The sequence below is a fragment of the Gossypium hirsutum genome, chromosome A07 (genome assembly GCF_007990345.1).
Source record: "Gossypium hirsutum isolate 1008001.06 chromosome A07, Gossypium_hirsutum_v2.1, whole genome shotgun sequence".
Taxonomy (NCBI): Eukaryota; Viridiplantae; Streptophyta; class Magnoliopsida; order Malvales; family Malvaceae; genus Gossypium; species Gossypium hirsutum.
Genome location: NC_053430.1, coordinates 14,719,230 through 14,739,617, shown reverse-complemented (window position 1 = coordinate 14,739,617; position 20,388 = coordinate 14,719,230). Strand labels below are relative to the sequence as shown.

At 36.6% G+C, this 20,388-nt stretch overlaps 2 non-coding genes across 2 annotated transcripts; one reads left to right on the top strand and one right to left on the bottom strand.

Moving 5' to 3' along the window:
- Positions 1 to 1,069: 1,069 nt before the first annotated feature.
- LOC121204161 (small nucleolar RNA R71) lies at positions 1,070 to 1,176 on the bottom strand. The gene has a single exon (XR_005899089.1). It is a non-coding gene; the product is annotated as a small nucleolar RNA R71 (small nucleolar RNA).
- Positions 1,177 to 9,369: 8,193 nt separating this feature from the next.
- On the top strand, positions 9,370 to 9,476 carry LOC121204087 (small nucleolar RNA R71). Its single transcript, XR_005899015.1, has one exon. It is a non-coding gene; the product is annotated as a small nucleolar RNA R71 (small nucleolar RNA).
- The last annotated feature ends 10,912 nt before the right edge of the window (positions 9,477 to 20,388 follow it).

Sequence of the window (20,388 nt, the reverse complement as noted above, 5' to 3'; positions counted from 1 at the left end):
ATGAATAAACCGTCCAATTCGGAGCCAGAATAACAAGTAAAGTCTAGGTGGATTTTTCCTTAGGTATTGTCTCAAGTCAATCGATTTTCCCAAAAGCAATTCCCCAATTCTTTTCTTTGTGCGTTCTTAGTTTAAATAATTAGTTAATTAAAACGAACCCTTTTTATTCTTAGGCTAGATAATAAAAAGATAGTTATTACTAGTACTTTTGGTTCCCTTGGGTATGATATCCCGGTCTTGCCGTTACTATACTATTGTTCAATAGGTGTGCTTGCCTTTTCGTCGTGATAATAGTTAGTCTAGGTTTGATCTTCATTATAAATATTTATTACTTGTTACGAATCACTACGATCAAGTTTTTGGCGCCGTTGCCAGGGAACTGAAATATTAGGAACACTAAATTTTTATTACTTTAGCCATTTATTTTTCTTGCAATTTTATTTTATTTTCTTATTAATTTACTTATTCTTTCTCTTGGCAAGTTTTTTTATAGTTTATGACTAGAAGAAACCCATCGGGACCATTACTTTTTGACAAAGAAATCGACCGCACAGTTCGCAGAAATCAAAGAGAGATAAGGCGCAATTTACGATACACAGAGAACGAGCAAGAAGACGAAACTCAACCCCCAACTGAAGAGATGGCTAAAAACCAAGACAATCAGCTGCCTCCTGCAATTGCAGCTAATCAAAATCCTGCTCCACGTACTATGTATGACTATGCTAAACCCTCTTTAATAGGAACTGAATCTAATATAGTTAGACCTGTTATTGTTGCGAATAATTTCGAACTAAAACCTAACACTATTCAGATGATACAACAGTTTGTTTAGTTTGATGTCTTGCAGGATGAAGATCCCAATACTCACTTAGCAAATTTCCTGGAATTTTGCAATACATTCAAAATCAATGGCGTTTCTGATGATGCCATTCGTCTTCGGTTATTTCCCTTTTCACTGAGAAATAAAGCTAAATAGTGGTTGAACTCATTACCACAAGGGTCTATCACTACTTGGGAACAAATGACCGAGAAATTTTTACTAAAATATTTTTCGCCAGCTAAAACGGCTAAATTGCGTAATGATATCTCTTCTTTTGTGCAGATGGATTTAGAAACACTTTACGATGCATGGGAGAGATACAAGGACTTACTGAGAAGGTGCCCTCACCATGGGTTACCGCTTTGGCTACAAGTTCAAACATTCTACAATGGTGTGAATCCCTCGACAAGACAAATGATTGACGCAGCTGCTGGCGGAACCATCAACAATAAAACACCAGAAGATGCCTATGAATTTATAGAGGAGATGTCACTGAATAACTATCAGTGGCAAGTTATGAGGATAAAGCCAACGAAAAAGCTGACATTTATAACATCGACTCAGTTACTATGCTGTCAAATCAGGTAGAACTTCTCAAGAAAAAGATTGATAGTTTTCTTGGTTCTACGCAGGTACATCCAGTAATGAGGTGTGATTCAAGCGGAGGAGGTTTGTATACAGAATACCAATCCTTCAATCCCACAATCGAAGAGGAACAAGTCAACTATATGGGTAACAATAACTTTATATCTCAAAATAACCCATACATTAATACTTATAATGCAGGTTGGAGGAACCACCCAAATTTCTCCTGAGGTGGTCAAGGGAATCAAAAGCCACAAAATCCTCAGGGCTTTCAACAACCGCCTTATCAACAAGAAAAGAAGCCAAACCTTGAAGAGATGTTCTCTAAATTCATATCGGTGTCAGAAACTTGTTTCCAAAATATTGAGACAACACTTAAGAATCAACAAGCATCGATCCAAAGACTCAAAACTCAGATAGGCCAGCTGTCCAAATTAATCTCCGAACGACCACAAGGTAGCCTACCAAGTAATACTGAACCTAATCCGAGGGAACACCTCAATGCAATTAGGACTCAAAATAAGGAAGGATTCGTTGCACCTGAGCCAGAATTACAGCAAGACAACGCGATGAACAAAGGTCGAGAAGAGGTAAACAATGATGATCCCAAACAGGTAAGTATGAATCATGAACCTCGCGTGCCATATCCTAAAGCGATGATGAAAGATAGAACAGAAGAACAATTCGGTAAGCTTGTCAAACTCTTAAAGAAATTACATATTAACTTACCCTTTATTCAAGTTCTTTCGCAGATGCTCAACTCAGCAAAATTCTTAAGGGAACTTCTGAGCAAAAAAAGGAAATTAGACGCTACATCGCATGTGGAGCTCAATGCAGTTTGCTCAGCTATTCTAAAGAATGAAATACCTAACAAATTGAAAGATCCAGGGAGTTTTACAATTCCTTGCTTAATTGGTAGTTTATCTGTGGATAATGCTTTAGTTGATCTAGAGGCAAGTATAAATGTTATGCCATATAAGATATTTAAATGACTAGGTCTCGGTAAACCCAAACAGACTAGGATAAGCATACAATTGGCTGACAAAACAATTAGATTTCCTAAGGGTATTATTGAAGACATTCTCGTTAAGATAGATAAAATTATTTACCCAGTAGACTTTGTCGTCTTAGACATGGATGAGGATAACGAGGTACCTTTAATTTTAAGATGACCTTTTTTAGCAACTGCCAGAACCATTATTAATGTAGGCACAGGAGAGCTAACGCTTCGTGCAGGTGACGACGCAGTAACACTCCAAGCACGAGATTTAGTCAAAACCCCTAAGACTCAGGATAGTGCTATAAAAACTATTGATAATAAAACTAATATTCAATCATCCTTGTAGGAACCTTTTCAAGCCAAGACAACAGAGACAATGTGCTACTATCATGAAAAGAACAAAGACGTCCATGAAGAACGAAGGCTACAGATAGAGGAGCTGGACGAATGGCGAAAACACAAACCGAGAACATATGATAAACCGAAACTACGCCAAAACAAGCCCGATACCTCTCTTAATCAACTTAAGGTAGGCGATAAAGTCTTACTAGATGCCGTTGATCCTCATATTGTCACTACCACACCGGATGAGGAAATCCCTCTTACGGTACTCAGTATTTTTCAATTCGGTATGGTGGAGGTGAGTCATTCAAAGTTCGGTACTTTTAAGGTAAACAACATTCGTTTAAAACCTTATTTTAAGATTGACAACAGGAATGAGGAGTATGAACTCCTCGAACCACCATGATCATTCAACGGAGAGGTAAGTCAAGCTTAGACTATAAAAAGTGCTTCTCGGGAGGCAACCCAAGCACTAACATTATTAATTTCTTTAAATTCTGATATTTAACTCCTAACCTACTAATAGAAATTTTGAATACAGGTGTTTCCACAGAGACACGACCAATAACACGAGCGTTCTCAAGGCCGTGTGAAATAGGGAAAAAGATTTCCCCAACACGGGCTACGATAAAATGCCACGGCCATGCGACATGGCCGTGGTCGAGCCTGCCAAAACAACACGGGCAAGTAACACGCCCGTGTGGAGGAACCATGGTCGAACCTATTAAAAAAGCACGGGCGTGCGACACGCCCGTGTCGAACACCCATGGTCGAACTTGTCAAATGTCCACAGGAGTGGGGTAAAACACATGGGCGTGGGAGAAGCGAACGAAGCTAGACACGGTCATACGACACAGCCGTGGGAACCAACACGCCCGATGCAAACGAGTGTGTGTCAAATTCCAGACGCACCAAAATAGGAAAAACGTGAAACACACGGGCTAAAATTGGGGCACACGGGCGTGTCCCATGGCCGTGTGTCCCAAGATCTATAAATAGGCTGCACTATTCATTGTCTTCTCCAATCAAAAACCCTAACCCTAGCCGCTACAACTCCACACGGCCCCCTGCCACGCTTGTGTGCCACCGTCAATTTCGTTTTTAAAGCTCAATCCCTCTCCCTTAACATTTGATTACTCCTTCCACTTCTATTTTACTCATTATTAATCCTTATTATTACAATAATCTCCATTAATTTTGAACTAGTTTTCATTTTTGTTCCTTATTTCTTTTTTAGTTTGCATTTATAGGTTCTTTATTATACATTTCAAATTAAATCTAGTTGTTTGACACACCTCATATCCATGACATTACTATGCTTATTTTCATGCCATTATCATGCTAATGTCTATCATTTAAATTGCATTCCTAGGTTAGTTACCGTACAGTTTATGTTAAATTGAGACAAGGAAAGCCTTATACCCATTATATTTCTATTATCATTCTTACGACTATTGTGGTTGAGTTTGCTTCATATTAGTAGTTTTGGCTGAAATAGTTTACTTCCCCTTGGAATATGTTTATTTATTATTATCCTTTATATCACAGGCCTTCAATGTCATCGTCAAGAGGAAGGAAAACCATCGTACCAGCCTCGAAGAAGAGAAAGGGAGCGTCATACTCCGTGGGTCCAACCACGAAAATTTGACACTCTTTCCTACAGTTTCCACGAGGGCCCCAAGAAGAGCTCTTCCAAATACTTCGGGTCTGACCTTTAGCAGCAGGCCACTGTATAGACTGGGCTGCCATAGATCAAGTCCAGATGGCTGATGCGATTCGGGCTCTCTTAACCATCGACCCATGGGAGCTGTTCTTTGAGATTATCGAGTCGACATACCTCGAACTCACGATGGAACTCTGCTCAACGTTCTATCTCCATATCGTAATGACAAGGTACGATGATCTCGGCACGGTCTAGTTTCGCCTAGGCCGATTAATTTGCCAGCTAAGCGTCCCAGAGTTTGGTGCTGCACTAGGCCTATATACGGAGGAGTTTGGGGAGGAGAATGAACTACATGCTCTCAGTCGCCACATACATTTCTCTCCCTCAAAGTGTTGGCACACTTTGGCCCCTAGCACGGCCTCGTACAATCCTAGCTGCTCCAAGGCATCAGTTCTCCCACCATCCCTGAGGTACTTATACGTTATTTTAGCTCACACGATTACAGGGAGGCGAGAGAGCACTGGTGTCGTCAACACCCATGACGTCTACTTCTTACAGTACATGTCGTAAGGGCATGTCGTTGACCTTGCCTATTTCATAGCCCTCGCAATTCAGCATCAGATGCAGCGGCATCGGAAGGGGGTCATCTCCATTGTCCCCTACGTGACTCGACTGGAGCGACACTTCGGGCTTCTCAACACCGCTAAGAATCATCCATCACCCTTATCGGCCAGATGTCTCCACAAGGCATCTCGAGCATGCTTAGCATGAGGATGATAGAGAGGCGCCGGGGAACCTACCCTCCCCAGTATCGTCTCACCCAATCTACCGAGGAGGAGGCCTGCGAGGACATTCCAGATGATGTCCCCCCATAGCACGAGGACCCACCGACTCAGTCACCACCACCCTCTCGTCCAGTTCATACGGCGGCTTCATATGCTGACATTTCTAAGTGCCTCACCCAATTCGAGCAGCAGTGTTTTCAATGATTTGACAACATTGATTGTACTCTACACCAGATTTGTCAGCACCTCCACATCTCATCGCCAGCCCCACCTCGCGAACCATCTAGCGATGAAGATGTTTAAAAATACTTATTTATTATTTTCTATTTTAAATTTTTATTGAAACTACTTTTTATCTTTATTAGATTTTAGAAAGTTTATTTTTATTTTTATTTTTAATTTCGGTTATTTCCTTTTGAGTAATTATTCTTCCTAATATCCTCTAAAAAGTTCCTGGTTTTATCACAGTTATATAGAACTTTTAAGCTCATCATCACATAGGAACTAAAACTACCACCGGAAAAGGTTCCCCACAACTACCATGTCTTGCTCGACCATGACCATAGCCACCACTAGATATAATATTCTTGTGGCGCAGGATTTATGGACTAATGAACCTCTACGACCGCTGGAGTATCCTCCTCCATTCTTGAACCGATCACTCTCCAAAACTCTAGTTCGAGGAATTTATCATACAGGAAGTATCACTTCTCTCCCTATCTTATTTTTATTCTCTAAAATATATCTTTGTGCATTGAGGGCAATGTACATCTTAAGTGTGGGGGGTATTTATTAATAATTGCCTTGTTCTCTTGAAAAAGCTCTCATATCATATTTAGGATAAATTTTGATTGGTTTATGATTTTAATTGATATATCTTGAACTAAAATATAGGGATTTATGCATTGATTGTTCAAACTTTAGTCATTAGAGAATCAAGCATGATAAGTTGATTTTTAAGAAATTAAATTATAGGTTGTTTCCCCAAGTCTAGGTATTACTTTGAATTAGAATTCACAAGTCTAAACATCAAAAAGCCATAATTTTTGTGAGATTTTTGAGCCTTTTGAGCATCTATTCATCCTTTCATGCTCACTTTTATTATTGCTTTGAGTGCGTCAGTATTGAATTGTTATTCTAGAACTTGCTTGATTATGCATGTCGAGACCACACCGTTTGATTTGATATGTCAAAATGATAAAGGCACTTAGGATTAACCCACTCATGCCATGAAAAGCCTACCTCCACGATTAATCCCTAGTAAACCCCTTTGAGCCTAACAAGCCATTCCTTGTATTACCCTTAATATTAACCATTAACCCATTATTGTTGAAATCCCCCAAATTAATTTGATCCCTATTTTTGTCGAGATCTGAATTGGAAAAGCTGCTTAGCTATGTTTTTCTTCTTTATCTAACTTGTTCTTAAAAAAAAACTATGTATACATATTAGTAATTCCATATCATGAGAAGAAGCTCTATTGTACGAAAGTGAAGGTTAACTCCTTTTCTAGTTAGGCAATTTTTCAATTCAATCTCGATTCTAACCCTTTCTTTCAGCTTGTGACCACACCCCCTAACCAAGCCGCAGTACAACCCTCTAAAGACATTTTGATTGATGTATCATCTTAAATTACAGTGGTGGAGATTTGATTTTTATGCAAGCCTATGGTAATGACTTTTCATTATTGACTATTGAGTGCTTCATTTATTGTCCTTAAACACCTCGAGTGATTTGAGTGAATCTTTAGTGAGGATGTGAAACTTTGTGATATTCTGAATCAAAGGTAATTACTTAGACGTGAAGAGACACCTATGTTTGCATGATTAAATACTCAACTTGGAATGTTTGAAACTTTTATGTTCTTTTAGTCGAATTTTCAATGTATGATTACCTATGGATTACTTTGCGATATTATTGATAAGAATTATAAGTTGAAAAGAATTTATTTGGATTATGAGTTGAGGATTTTGCTTTAGGACAAGCAAATGCTTAAGTGTGAGGGTATTTGATAAGCTGTAAATTATACATATTTTTACCCCATGTTTAATGCATTTTTATGGATGATTTCTCATTAGAATTAGTAAATTCGATGCTTCTAATGCTTTACTTTCATATTTTATATTTAGGAGAGCATAGGAGAGCAAAAGGAACGAGAAACGGGCCAAAAACAGAGAAAATAGGCCAAAGTACGAAATCAACACGGCCTGGACCTCTTCACACGGGTAGACCACACGATCGTGTCAGTTTGGAAGACTCGAACACGGCCTGAAGTAATCGAGCACGGGCGTGTCGTACGAGCTTGTCTCTGCCGAGCCCAAGTTAAGTCCAATTCGAAAAAGGCCATTTTGAGGGTTTCTAGGCATTTCAAAGCCTATAAATACACACTAGAGGAGGAGGAAAAGGGAGACGGAGAAAAGGGGTAAGGAATTACCCTAATGAAGCCGATTGATCCATCTCAGAAGCCGGATTCATCATCAAGACTGAAGATCTCTCCTGAATTTCCCTTCAGGAGTTTTGGGTTTTCTTTATGTTTTGTATTCTTTATTCTTCTGAGATGTTTTCTTATTTAGTTATGAACTAAATCCCCTAAATACCTAAGGGGAATGAAACCTAAGACGAATCTTGTTATTATTTTCTGAATCTTATGATAAATATTTAACTTGTTCTTAATTATGTGTTCTTAATTCTTGATTTGATATCCCAGTATACTAATTCAAGACACACTCTTATTCAGAGGAGGAATAGACCCTGTCTAAGAGTATATTTGCCATAATTAAGCGGAGTTGATTGCGCGCCTAGAAATAGGGTGACAAGATTTTGCCGAATTAGGGTGAAACCTAATAAGGGGATCCATAGATTGAGTTAATGCAACCCTAGAGTGCTAATTAGAGAAAAGTCTCAGTTATTCAATCTAGGAATTAGACGTTATTAGTCTTGAATAGGGATAATAACATAACTTAGGGATCTCTACGAAACAGGTTGAATGAATAAATCGTTCGATTCGGAGCCAGAATAACAAGTAAAGTCTGGGTGGATTTTTCCTTAGGTATTGTCTCAAGTCAATCGATTTTCCCAAAAGCAATTCCCCAATTCTTTTCTCTGTGCGTTATTAGTTTAAATAATTAGTTAATTAAAATGAACCCCTTCTATTCTCAGGCTAAATAATAAAAAGATAGTTATTACTAGTACTTTTGGTTCCCTTGGGTACGATATCCCGGTCTTGCCGTTGCTATACTATTGTTCGATAGGTGTGCTTGCCTTTTCATCGTGATAATAGTTAGTCTTGGTTTTATCTTTATTATAAATATTTATTACTTGTTACGAATCACTGCGATCAGTACTGTGGTTCACCTCATCCTTACCTTTACTTACCACAAGTCCTTGCCTCAGTTCTGGTTCTGGTTCAACTAACCCTTATTCATATCGAACAGTAATCGCATGAAGCTATTCTCTTGGGTTAGTTTCGGTGTTACTTGGCAAGTTACCTTGTGGTCGTTCAGAAATCAACTTAGCAAGTTGTCCTATTTGAGTTATGAACCCTTGAATTGATGCTTGCTGATTCTTAAGTGCTGTTTCGGTATTCTAAAAATGAGTTTTTGACACCGAGATGAATTTTGTGAGCATCTATTCAAGGTTCAGTTTCTTCTCTTGTTGGTAAGGTGGTTGTTGAAACCCTGGAGGATGTTGTGGTCTTTGATTTCCTTGACCACCCCATGAGAAATTGGGATGGTTCTTTCAACCTGCATTATAAGTGTTACTATACGGATTATTTTGAGGTCTAGAATTATTACCCATATAGTGGACTTGTTCCTCCTCGGTGCTAGGGTTGAAGGATGGATAGTCTGTGTTGTGCACTCCTCCTCCATTTGAATCACACCTCATCACTGGATGTATCTGAGTAGAACCATACAAACCATTAATCTTTTTATTTAAAAGTTCTAACTGGTTAGATAGCATAGTGATCACGTCGAGGTTGAAAACAACAACTGCTTTTGTTGGCTTCGTTCTCATAACTTGCCAGTGATTGTTATTCAGCGACATCTCTTCAATAAATTCGTATGCCTCTTCAGGTGTTTTATTGTTTAAAGTTCCACTGGCAGCTGCATCGATCAGTTGCCTTGTTGAGGGGTTCACACCGTTGTAAAAAGTCCGAACCTGCAGCCATAGAGGTAACCAATGGTGAGGGCACCTTCTCAATAAGTCCTTGTATCTCTCCCATGCACGATAAAGAGTTTTTAGATCCATCTGCACAAAAGAAGAGATATCATTCCTTAATTTAGCCATTTTAACTGGTGAAAAATATTTAAGTAAAAAATTTTCGGCCATTTGCTCCCAAGTAGTGATTGATCCCTATGGTAACGAATTCAACCACTGTTTAGCCTTATTCCTTAATGAAAAGGGAAATAACCGAAGGTGAATGGAATCATCAGAAATGCCATTTATTTTGAAAGTATCACAGAACTCTAAGAAGTTGGCCAAATGAGTATTTAGGTCTTCATCCTCCAAACCATCAAACTGAACAAATTGTTGAATCATTTGTATAGTGTTAGGTTTCAGTTCAAAATTATTTGCAGTAATTGTAGGTCTAACAATACTCGATTCAGCTCCCGTTAAATTAGGCTTAGCATAGTCATACATAGTACGAGGAACAGGATTCTAATTCACTGGATTTACAGCAACCACATGAGGCAGTGGGTTATTTTGATTTTCAGCCATCTCATCGGTTGTAATATGGATATCATCCTCTTGCTCTTCCTCAATGTATTGTAGACTTTGCCTTATTTCTCTTCGGTTTCTGCAAGCTGTGCTCTTGATCTCACTGTCAAAAAGCAAAGGTCGTGACGGGTTTCTCCTAGTCATAAACTAGAGACACCTGCTAGAAGCAATTAAAAAGAAAATTTTAGAAAAGAAAAATTAAACTTAAAAACAAAAAGAAAATTTCAATAAAATTAAAAATGGCTAAAGTAAAAAAAATGAAGCGTTCCTAATATCTTAGTCCCCGGCAACAGCGCCAAAAACTTAATGGTCACTAAACTAATTACAAATTCAACTTAAGGCAAGCGCACCTATCGAACAGTGGTATAGTTATGGTGAGACCGGAAATATCTTATAATTCAAATAGTAATAGGATCTATCTTAGGTTTCATCTCCCTTAGGTATTTAGGGAGTTTAGTTCATAATAATGGAAAACATCTCAAAATTGGGAAAATAACAAAACATAAAGAAACCCAAAGAACTTCTAAGGAAATTAAATGGAGATCTTCAGTCTTGAAGTAGATCTTACTTCCGAGCTGATCCTGATGGTTGTCCTTGAGTATTTTCTCCTTTCTACTTTGTGTGTCCCCCTTGATCCTCTTCTAGGATGTTTATATAGAATCTGGAATGCCTAAAATAGCCCAAAAGTAGCCTTTTCCAAATAGAATTAGACTTTGGCTCGATAGGGACACGGCCGTGTACCACGCCCGTGTGAAGGTCCTCAGGCCGTGTGCAATTCTGACTTGGTTTAATGTCGACACGACCATGCCACATGGGCGTGTGGCCTACCCGTGTGTTACACACGGGCATGTGGACTACCCGTGTAGAAGTTCCTAGGCCGTGTGGAATACTGAGATAAGCCCATTTTGTCCATTTTTGGCCCATTTCTTGCTCTTTTCAACTTCCTATACTCACCTAAGTATAAAACATGAATTTAAAGGATTAGGAGCATCAAATTCACTAAATCTTATGATAAATCATCCAAAAATATACCAAGCATGGGATAAAAGTATGTATATATTATGGTTTATCAATTTTCCATATCAAAACATAAAAAATTCATACCCAAATACCTATCCATTATCATGCATAATCCATTCATTTATCAACTATATATTAAGACTTCACTTGCATCATTTCATTTCATCATTACTTACTAAAACCTACCATATTTGAACACTTCAATTCAACCAAAACATAACATCAAAATAAGCCAAATCACATGGCTTCACTTATACACAAAAGTATGCCAAAATCCTATTATCAAATAGCATAACTAACATCATTTAAACTAGCGTATACATGCCATATTTACATATATTCACAAGTTCAAAATACCAATCAAAATTTGGATACTGTGATGAGCAACTCCGACTTGTCCGAAAAGAGCGAGCAACATAGTAAGTTTATAGCTTAGTAAGCCCGTATAATTCAGAATTAAACTTACCATTAATACAAAATCAAGCAATAATAGAAATGCCAAGAATTCAATTTAACCATCACCTATTCATACATAGTCATTACATGTTAGTCATCTAACAAATACATAAATCCATATATAATACAATACTTTGTATCATTCTAAATTCATATGTCATACATATAACATTAATAACACTTATACCCCGTAACTTATCTGTATAATTAGTATTTAGGCCCGTTGAACCTATTAGAGCTCTAAAGGATACTTGACTGGACAATGTCAATAATTCGTCAATTCGTTATCATATATGCTCATTCGAGCCATGATCGGTAAGCTCCTCCTAAGTTGATGGACAGTAAGCTCTAACTAGCTAAAATGGTAAGCTCCAATGAGCTGAATAGTAAGCTCTATCGAGCTGAATCGGTTACCTCCAATGAGCTAAAATAGTAAGGTCTTATGAGCTGAATTGGTAAGCTCCAATGAGCTATGGTGAGTCTGCAACAAATGCAGGAGCTCGACCAATACGGTAATCCTAGTAACATGTCACTCGTATCCAATGAATTTATATAGTTCAAACGGAGCTCGGTAACGAATACAATATATCATTAAAGCATTCATATTTCAAGTATTTCAATTATATACATTCATTTTAGCAGATTCAAGTATAGAAAAGTTCAATTCTAATTATACAAACTTACCTCGTATTTGCTCGAATAACCGTCATCTACTCGTCTACCTTTTGTTTCCCCTGATCTAATTCCGATAATTGTTTATCTTGATCTATATATTATAAAATTCAATATTTTCAGTAACCATTTAATACAATTCACATAAATTTGGCAAATTACACATTTTCCCTATACTTTTGACTACTTTGCAATTTAGACCTTTTTACATAAAATGACAAATTTATGCAATTTGCCCTTAACCCATGTATATCTGAATTTCACATAATCTCATAGCAGCCCATATTTTCATTTTATTCACATTTTTAACCATAACATTTCTATCATTCACAATTGAATCCCTAATTCTCATTTTTGTAAAAAATCACTTTATAAAACTTGTATATCTATTAACAACAATCAATAATCTAATAAGAAACATGAAAATACCCAAGTATTCAACAAATGGAATAACTTAAAATCTATAACAGTTTCAAAAAAGAAGGTATGGGCTAGCTAGATTAAGCTGCAACGAGCTCAAAAACGTAGAAATCATTAAAAACGAATAAAAAACCGTACCTTAATCAAAGATTGAAGTTGCCAAAACCATGGAAGCTTAAAAACCCTTATTTTGTTTCTCCAATTCGGTAAGATGATGAATAATTTAACAAGATTTTTTATTTTATTTTATTATTAATAACTTAATTAACTAAATTACCAATATAACCTTGTTAATGTAATTTAAACATCATTAAAACAATGTCCATGAATGTCCATTTACATTATAAATGGAATAATTACATAATAAGGACTTTCATATTAATAAACCATAGCTATTTAATACCTTTAAACAATAGTACTACACTTTTACGCGTTATGCGATTTAGTCCTTTTTACCAAATTAAGCATTTAAACAGTAAAATTTCTTTAAGGAACTTTCACACGATAATTCTATCATGCTGTAAAATTTAATAAAATAATTAAATAAGTATTTTGACTTTGGATTTGTGGTCCTGAAACCACTGTTTAGATTTAACTTAAAAATGGGCTGTTAGAAGAGATCTCAGAGTTCTTATCAAGATGTTTAGTTAAAGCTGAACATCAGGTACCTTCTGGTTTTTTACAGTCAATGATGATTCCAGAGTGGAAATAAGAGCGTGTTACGATGGATTTTGTAACATCCTGGTTTAGACCCTAGTCAAAATAGTGATTTTGAGACCACAAATACGAGTTAAAAAATATTTTTAATATTTCCATGTTTAAAGTATGATATTTGATATGTGTGAAAGTTTGGTGTGGAAATTTTATCGATTGTGTGTTTAATTTGATAAAAGGATCTAATCGCAGAAAATGCAAAAGATGTGTTCAATTTGCTAAAGTGCCAAATTACTTTGGTTTATTAAATGTGACATCCTTATTATGTTATTAGACCATTGATATATTAAATGGACATTGTTGGACATCCATTATAAGTTTAAATGTTTATTATATTAAGGCTAAATTGGTAAAATTGCTATTATAATGTTTATAATAAAACATAATCAAATTCGAACTTTATATTCACTCATCTTTGCAAAAATACAAAGAAAAAGAAAAGAAAATAAGCTTGCTAGGGTTTGGCACTTTGATTACTTGATTAAGGTACGATTTTGACTTAGTTTTTGATAATTTCTATGTTTTTGTGATCGTTGCTTAGTAATCTTTCAAGCTCATGCCTCAATTTCTGAATTTGATTATGATTTTAAGATGTGCCATTGTTGATAATGTGAGTTTTATGAAGTGTGATGATAGAAAGTGAAAGATATGTGTTAGATTACTATGTTTTGTATTGAGATTTTTGATGAATTTGATTATTTTAGACTAAATTGTGAAAATGAGAAATTGAGGGGCTAAAATGTGAAATAAATGAAATATGTGGGCTTATATGAGCTAAAGGAAAATTCTGTTAGGCATATGTGAAAATAAATTATGTGTATTTTGTGATTTTATGAATTAAGGACTAAAGTGTTAAAATGTTAAAATGTGAGGGCTAATTTGTAAAATTCCCTAAATATGTGTATATGGATTGATTTGAATGAATGTGAGATTGAATAAGTCAAATTTGAATTTATATAGATCAAGAACCAAAGAAAATAGAATTAGATTGGGGAAAGTCGAAAGTCGTTGAATAGCCGGTTGTTTCCGTTCATTTCCGTACGAGGTAAGTCCATATACAAATAAATGGTTTGAGTTGATTTATTCATGTTTATATGATATCGAATTGTAATGAATGGTTATAGAAGCTGAATATGTGATATTGAGGAAGTTTCGATACATATGTCATGACATAGGATTCTGATATGTGATTTCGTGTAAGAGCACGTCTAGGACGTTGGCATCGATTTGACGTTTATGTGTAAGTCCATGTCTGGGACATCGGTATCGAATTTGATTTCGTGTAAAACCCTGTCTGGGATAGTGACATCGATATTTGATTACATGTAAGACCACGTTTGGGACGTTGGCATTTACGAGCTTTCTGAGCTATCCGCGTATCCTATTTAATTTCGTACAGTTCAACGGGCATTCTGAGAAATACGTGATTGAATGGATGAATAACCGATTCAGGTATGTTGAGATGGGTTCAACATTTGTTAATGAGAAGTAATTATATGTGTAAATGATGATATGTGATATAAGTATGAAAAAATATGCTATATGTGCAAATGAATTGGGAATATGTGAAATGTATATGAATTATGTGGTTTGTGATAGTATTTGTCAATGATGTATATGTATTTTGTAATGTTTATATGCTTAAAATGATAAATTTATTTTTGTATGGCTTACTAAGCTTTTGAAAGCTTACTTCGTATGTGTTTGCATTGTGTTATAGTTATCGAAGCTACCAGAAGCTCGGGGATCATCGAGGATCATCACCACACTATCAAACTTTATTTTGGTACCTTTTGAAAATGTGAATATTGAAGTATGGCATGTATAGGCTAGAAGTATTTGAATATGATTTGTGAAGTGTATATCATGCCATATGATATGGCTAGATTAAAGTTGTTATTTGTTTTGATTTTTGGTATATAAGTTATGTTAAGAAATGGTATGTGTTGATGTGCATAAATGGCCTAGTGAAAGATGGTCAATTTGGTAAGTTAGTTATGTGAATTAGTTATGGAAATGGTATGATATTGATATGAGTTTGGTATATAATTTTGGTAGGTTTTGTTTTGGATAATAATGGTGAAATTGGTTGGTGATTATATGACATGAATAATGAATGTTTTGTGATTGAAATTGGTTGAAATTATGGTGCAATTGATGCTTATTTGATGCTTATAGGGAGGACCCAAAATGGGTGGCATATTGGCCTTGTAAATGGTCTATTTTTGCTCACACGGGCAGGGACATAGGCGTGTGTCTCTGCCATGTTGCTCGAGATCATTTTGAAATGAGCTTGGGTAGACCACACGGTCGCACACACGGGCGTGTGTCAAGCCGTGCTAAGTCAGTTTCGAGCACGGGCTAGACATACAGGCATGTGACTGGCCTTGTAATCCAAGTCAGTAGCCTTCGTAATTTTCACACGGCCTGGCATATGGGCGTGTCTTGTGGTTGTATGGATAAGTCAGTATGTATGCCTGTTTCACCACAACCTAGACACACGGACGTGTCTAATGCCGTGTGAGGCACACGGCTTGTTCACATGGGCGTGTGACATTCGTAACTTAAAAAAATTGTTTAGCTTTAAAATTTTTTTATGTGTTCAGTTTAGTCCCGAACTCTTCCTAATGCATGTTTATGGTCTCGTTGACCTAAGAAAGGGATTTTATATTGATATTTGACTATGACATGACGATGTATGACTTTTGATTGTGAAATGATTACGAAATGTTCCGATATGTCCGGTAATGCCTCATAACCCTAGTCCAGTGACGGATATGGGTTAGGGGTGTTACATTTGGTTGGTATCAGAGCTACAATTTAGTCAATTCTAAGACTAATGTAGAGTATGTGAGTCTAGCTATACAGGCCATATATATGAATTGCGATAGTGTGATGATTCCTGACAATTAAAATGTGTTTTTATATAGTAAATGGATCCAAACGAGCCGTAGTTGATGATGTTGAAAGTAATGCACCTGCTCTTGCTCAAGGGACAGCGCCATCTGATTCTAGTCCTGCTAGTGGTAGCCACGAGGGAGAGGCTAAGCAAGCCTTTTACCAAATGATCAATGATTGGTTCACTCAGTATATGAGAATTAATCTGGCTGTTCCACAACCTTTGCCCCCACTAAATCCTCCACAAGTTCCTTTCATGCCACTAGTTATTCCGATTCAGCTGAATAAGACTCTAGTTGATAAAATTAGAAAAAATAGGGCCGAAGAGTTTCATGCTACTACTAATGATGATGTCGAGAGAGTGGAATTTTAGCTCGAGAATACAATACGAGTGTTCGATGAATTGTCATGTACTCCTGATGAATGTCTTAAATGTGCCGTTTCACTTTTGAGAGATATAGCGTATCATTGGTGGAAGACGTTGATATCTGTGGTTCCGAGAGAATGAGTTACCTGAGATTTCTTCCAAGCTAAATTCTGAAAGAAATATATCAGTCAGAGATTCATCAATTAGAAACGCAAAGAGTTTCTTAAGTTAAAATAGGGTCGTATGTCTGTTACAGAATACGAGCGAGAATTTGTGAGATTGAGCCAGTATGTATGAGAATGTGTCTTGATCGAAGCAATAATGTGTAAGAGATTTGAAGATGGCTTAAATGAAGATATCCGCTTGTTAGTCAGAATTTTGGAGATAAAAGGGTTTGTTGTGCTTGTTGAACGAGAATGTAAATATGAATAACTCGAGAAAGAGAAAAGAAAAGCCGACTCAGAAGCTAGGAAGGTGTGAAAAAGATCATTGAGCAAGTTATTTCATTCAGCATCTAAGAAATTCCGAGATGATTTTAGCCGTTCAAAGGTTAATGTGAGACATTCAAGTAGAGATCGTACTAGATCACATTCAAGTTTCATAGCTCCAGTTATTTTTGTTACAAGTGTTGGAAATGTCCGATCCGATCAACCTAAGTGTAGATATTATGGTAAAAGACATCTGGGAAGCTGTAGATTGAATGACCGAGCTTGCTTTAGATGTGGATCCTTAGATCACTTTATCTGTGAATGTCCTGAGTCTGTATAGCAAGAGATTGTGCAAAATCTGAGCCGAGTGGAAATACAGCTCGAGGTAGACCGCCTAGAAATAGGGGTAATGTAAATGGAAGCTAGAGGGGAATTAAAGATACGAATGTTAGATCTGAGGCTTGCACACCTGCCAGAGCTTATTCTATTTGTGCATGCGAAGAAGCTTCGTCTCCAGATGTTATTACTGGTACTTTCACTCTTTATGATACTTCTGTGATTGCATTAATAGATCCGGGATCAATGCATTCTTATATTTGCATGAACTTAGTGAGCAATAAGACTTTGTCTGTAGAGTCTATTGAATTTGTAATTAGAGTATCGAACCCTTTAGGCCGGTGTGTTTTGGTTGACAAAGTGTGTAAGAATTATCTGTTGATGATTCGATATTCATATTTTTCGGCTGATTTGATGTTATTACCATTTGACGAATTTGATATAATTCTGGGTATGGATTGGTTAACTTTGCATGATGCTATTGTAAACTACAAACGAAAGACTATTGATTTACGATGTCAAAATGATGAGACTATTAGGATTGATTCTAATGATCTGAATGGTTTACCAGCAGTGATTTCTTCGATGTTAGCTCAGAAACATGTGAGAAAGGGTTGTAAAGCCTACTTTTCTTACGTGATTGATCTGAAAGTGACAGAAAGGAAAATTGAATCAGTGCTTGTTGTCTGTGAATTCCCTGATGTGTTTCCTGAAGAACTTCTGGGATTACCTCTGATTCGAGAAGTTGAGTTTGGCATTGAATTAGTACCGGGGACTACTCTGATTTCGGTAGCTCCATATAGAATGGCTCCGATCGAGCTGAAAGAATTAAAGTCTTAGTTGCAAGAGTTGACTGATAGAGCATTCGCAAGACCGAGTTTCTCACCTTGGGGTGCTCCTGTTCTGTTTGTGAAAAAGAAAGATGGTACGATGAAAATGTGCATTGATTATCGTCAGTTGAACAAAGTGACTATCAATAATAAATATCCTCTGCCCAGAATTGACGATTTGTTTGATCAAGTGAAAGGAGATACCGTGTTTTCAAAGATAAATATCAGATCGGGTTATTATCAGTTGAGAGTAAAAGATCCAGACATTTCAAAAACTACATTCAGAACGAGGTACAGACACTATGAGTTTTTAGTTATGCCTTTCAGATTAATGAATGCACCTACTATTTTTATGAATTTGATGAACATAATTTTCAGACCGTATTTAGATTGATTTGTTTACGTATTCATTGATGACATATTGATATATTCACGTGATGAAACTGAACATACTGAGCATTTGAGAATAGTGTTACAGACTTTGTGTAATAAGCAGTTATTTGCGATGTTCAGTAAATGTGAATTCTGGTTACGCGAAGTTGATTTTCTGGGACATACTGTGTCAGCATCAGGTATCCGAGTTGATTTGAGCAAAATTTTAGCTATTTTAGATTGGAAGCCTTCGAGAAATGTTTCTGAAGTCTGTAGTTTTCTGGGACTTGCCGGTTATTATAAACGATTTGTGAAAGGCCTTTTTATGATTGCTACTCCGTTGACAAAGTTGCTTGATACGTGATATTCTTGACAGGTTTTAAACATTTATAATAAATCGTTCTTGAAACTAACTATTATCACGATGAAGGGAAGTGTACCTATCGAACAGTAGTATAGCTTTAGCAAGACCAGATTATCGAACCCAAAGGAACTAAAAGTACTAGTATCAACTTTCTTTTTATTATCTAGCCTAAAAGAATAAAAGGGTTTTGTTTATCTAACTAATTAATTAAACTAAGAAGTCACAGAAAAGAAATTTGGGGAAAATACTTTTTGGAAAGCTCAATTGATTGAGATAATACCTAAGGAAAAATCCACCTAGATTTCACTTGTTATTTGACTCTGAATCAGATGATTTATTCATTCAACTTGTTTCGTAGAGATCCCTAAGTTATACTATTATCTCTCTCGAGACTAACAACGTCTAACCCTAGATTGAATAATTGAAATATCTTTCTAATTAATGCCCTAGGGTTGCATTAACTCGATCTATGGATCCCCTTATTAGGTTTTAACCTAATCTAGCAAAATCTTGTCACCCTATCTCTAGGCGCGCAACCAACTCCGCTTAATTATGACAAATTTACTCTTAGACAGGGTCTATTCCTCCTCTGAATAAGAGCTTAACTTGAATCAATATCCTCGAATATCAAAACAAGAATTAAGAACACATAATTACGAACAAGTCAAATACTTATCATACAATTCAGATAATACTAAAAAGATCTGTCTTAGGTTTCATTCCCCTTTGGTATTTAGGGGTTTTAGTTCATACTAATGAAAGAACACATCTAAAAAGTATAAAGATAACAAAACATAAGAAAACCCAAAACTCCTGAAGGAACTTGAAGGGAGATCTCTAGTCTTGATGATGAATCTGGCTCTTGAGATGGATCAATCGACTTCCCTTGAGTAATTCCTTACTTCCTACTCTGTGTCCCCACTCTTTTCCTCTTCTAGGGTGTATTTATAGGCTTTGGAATGCCTAAGAGCCCTCAAAAGTGGACTTTTTCGAATAGGACTCTGCTTGGGCTTGACAGGGACACGCTCGTGTGACACGCCCATGTGCAATTACTTCAGGCCGTGGTCAAGCCTGTTGCATAGGCACGGGCGTGTAGTCTACCCGTGTGAGTTGTGCTTCGATTCTGCCAAATTGACACGGCCATGTGGTCTGCCTGTGTGAGGAAGTCCAGGCCGTGTTGATTTCGTACGTTGGCCTATTTTCTCCGTTTTTGGCCCATTTCTCGTTCCTTTCACTCTCCTATGCTCACTTAAGTATAAAACATGAAATTAAGGCATTAGGAGCATCGAATTCACCAAATTTAAGGATAAATCATCCATAAAATGTGCTAAGCATGGGATAGAAATATGTATGAATTACGGTTTATCAAATACCCCCACACTTAAGCATTTGCTTGTCCTCAAGCAAAATCCTCAACTCATAATCAAAATAAATTCTTCTCAACTTATAATTCTTATCAATAATATCTCAAACTAATCCATAGGTACTCATACATTGAAAATTCAACTGAAAGAACATCAAAGTTTCAAACATTCCAAATTGAGCATTTTATCATGAAAACATAGGTGTCTCCCCTCATCTAAGTAATTACCTTTGA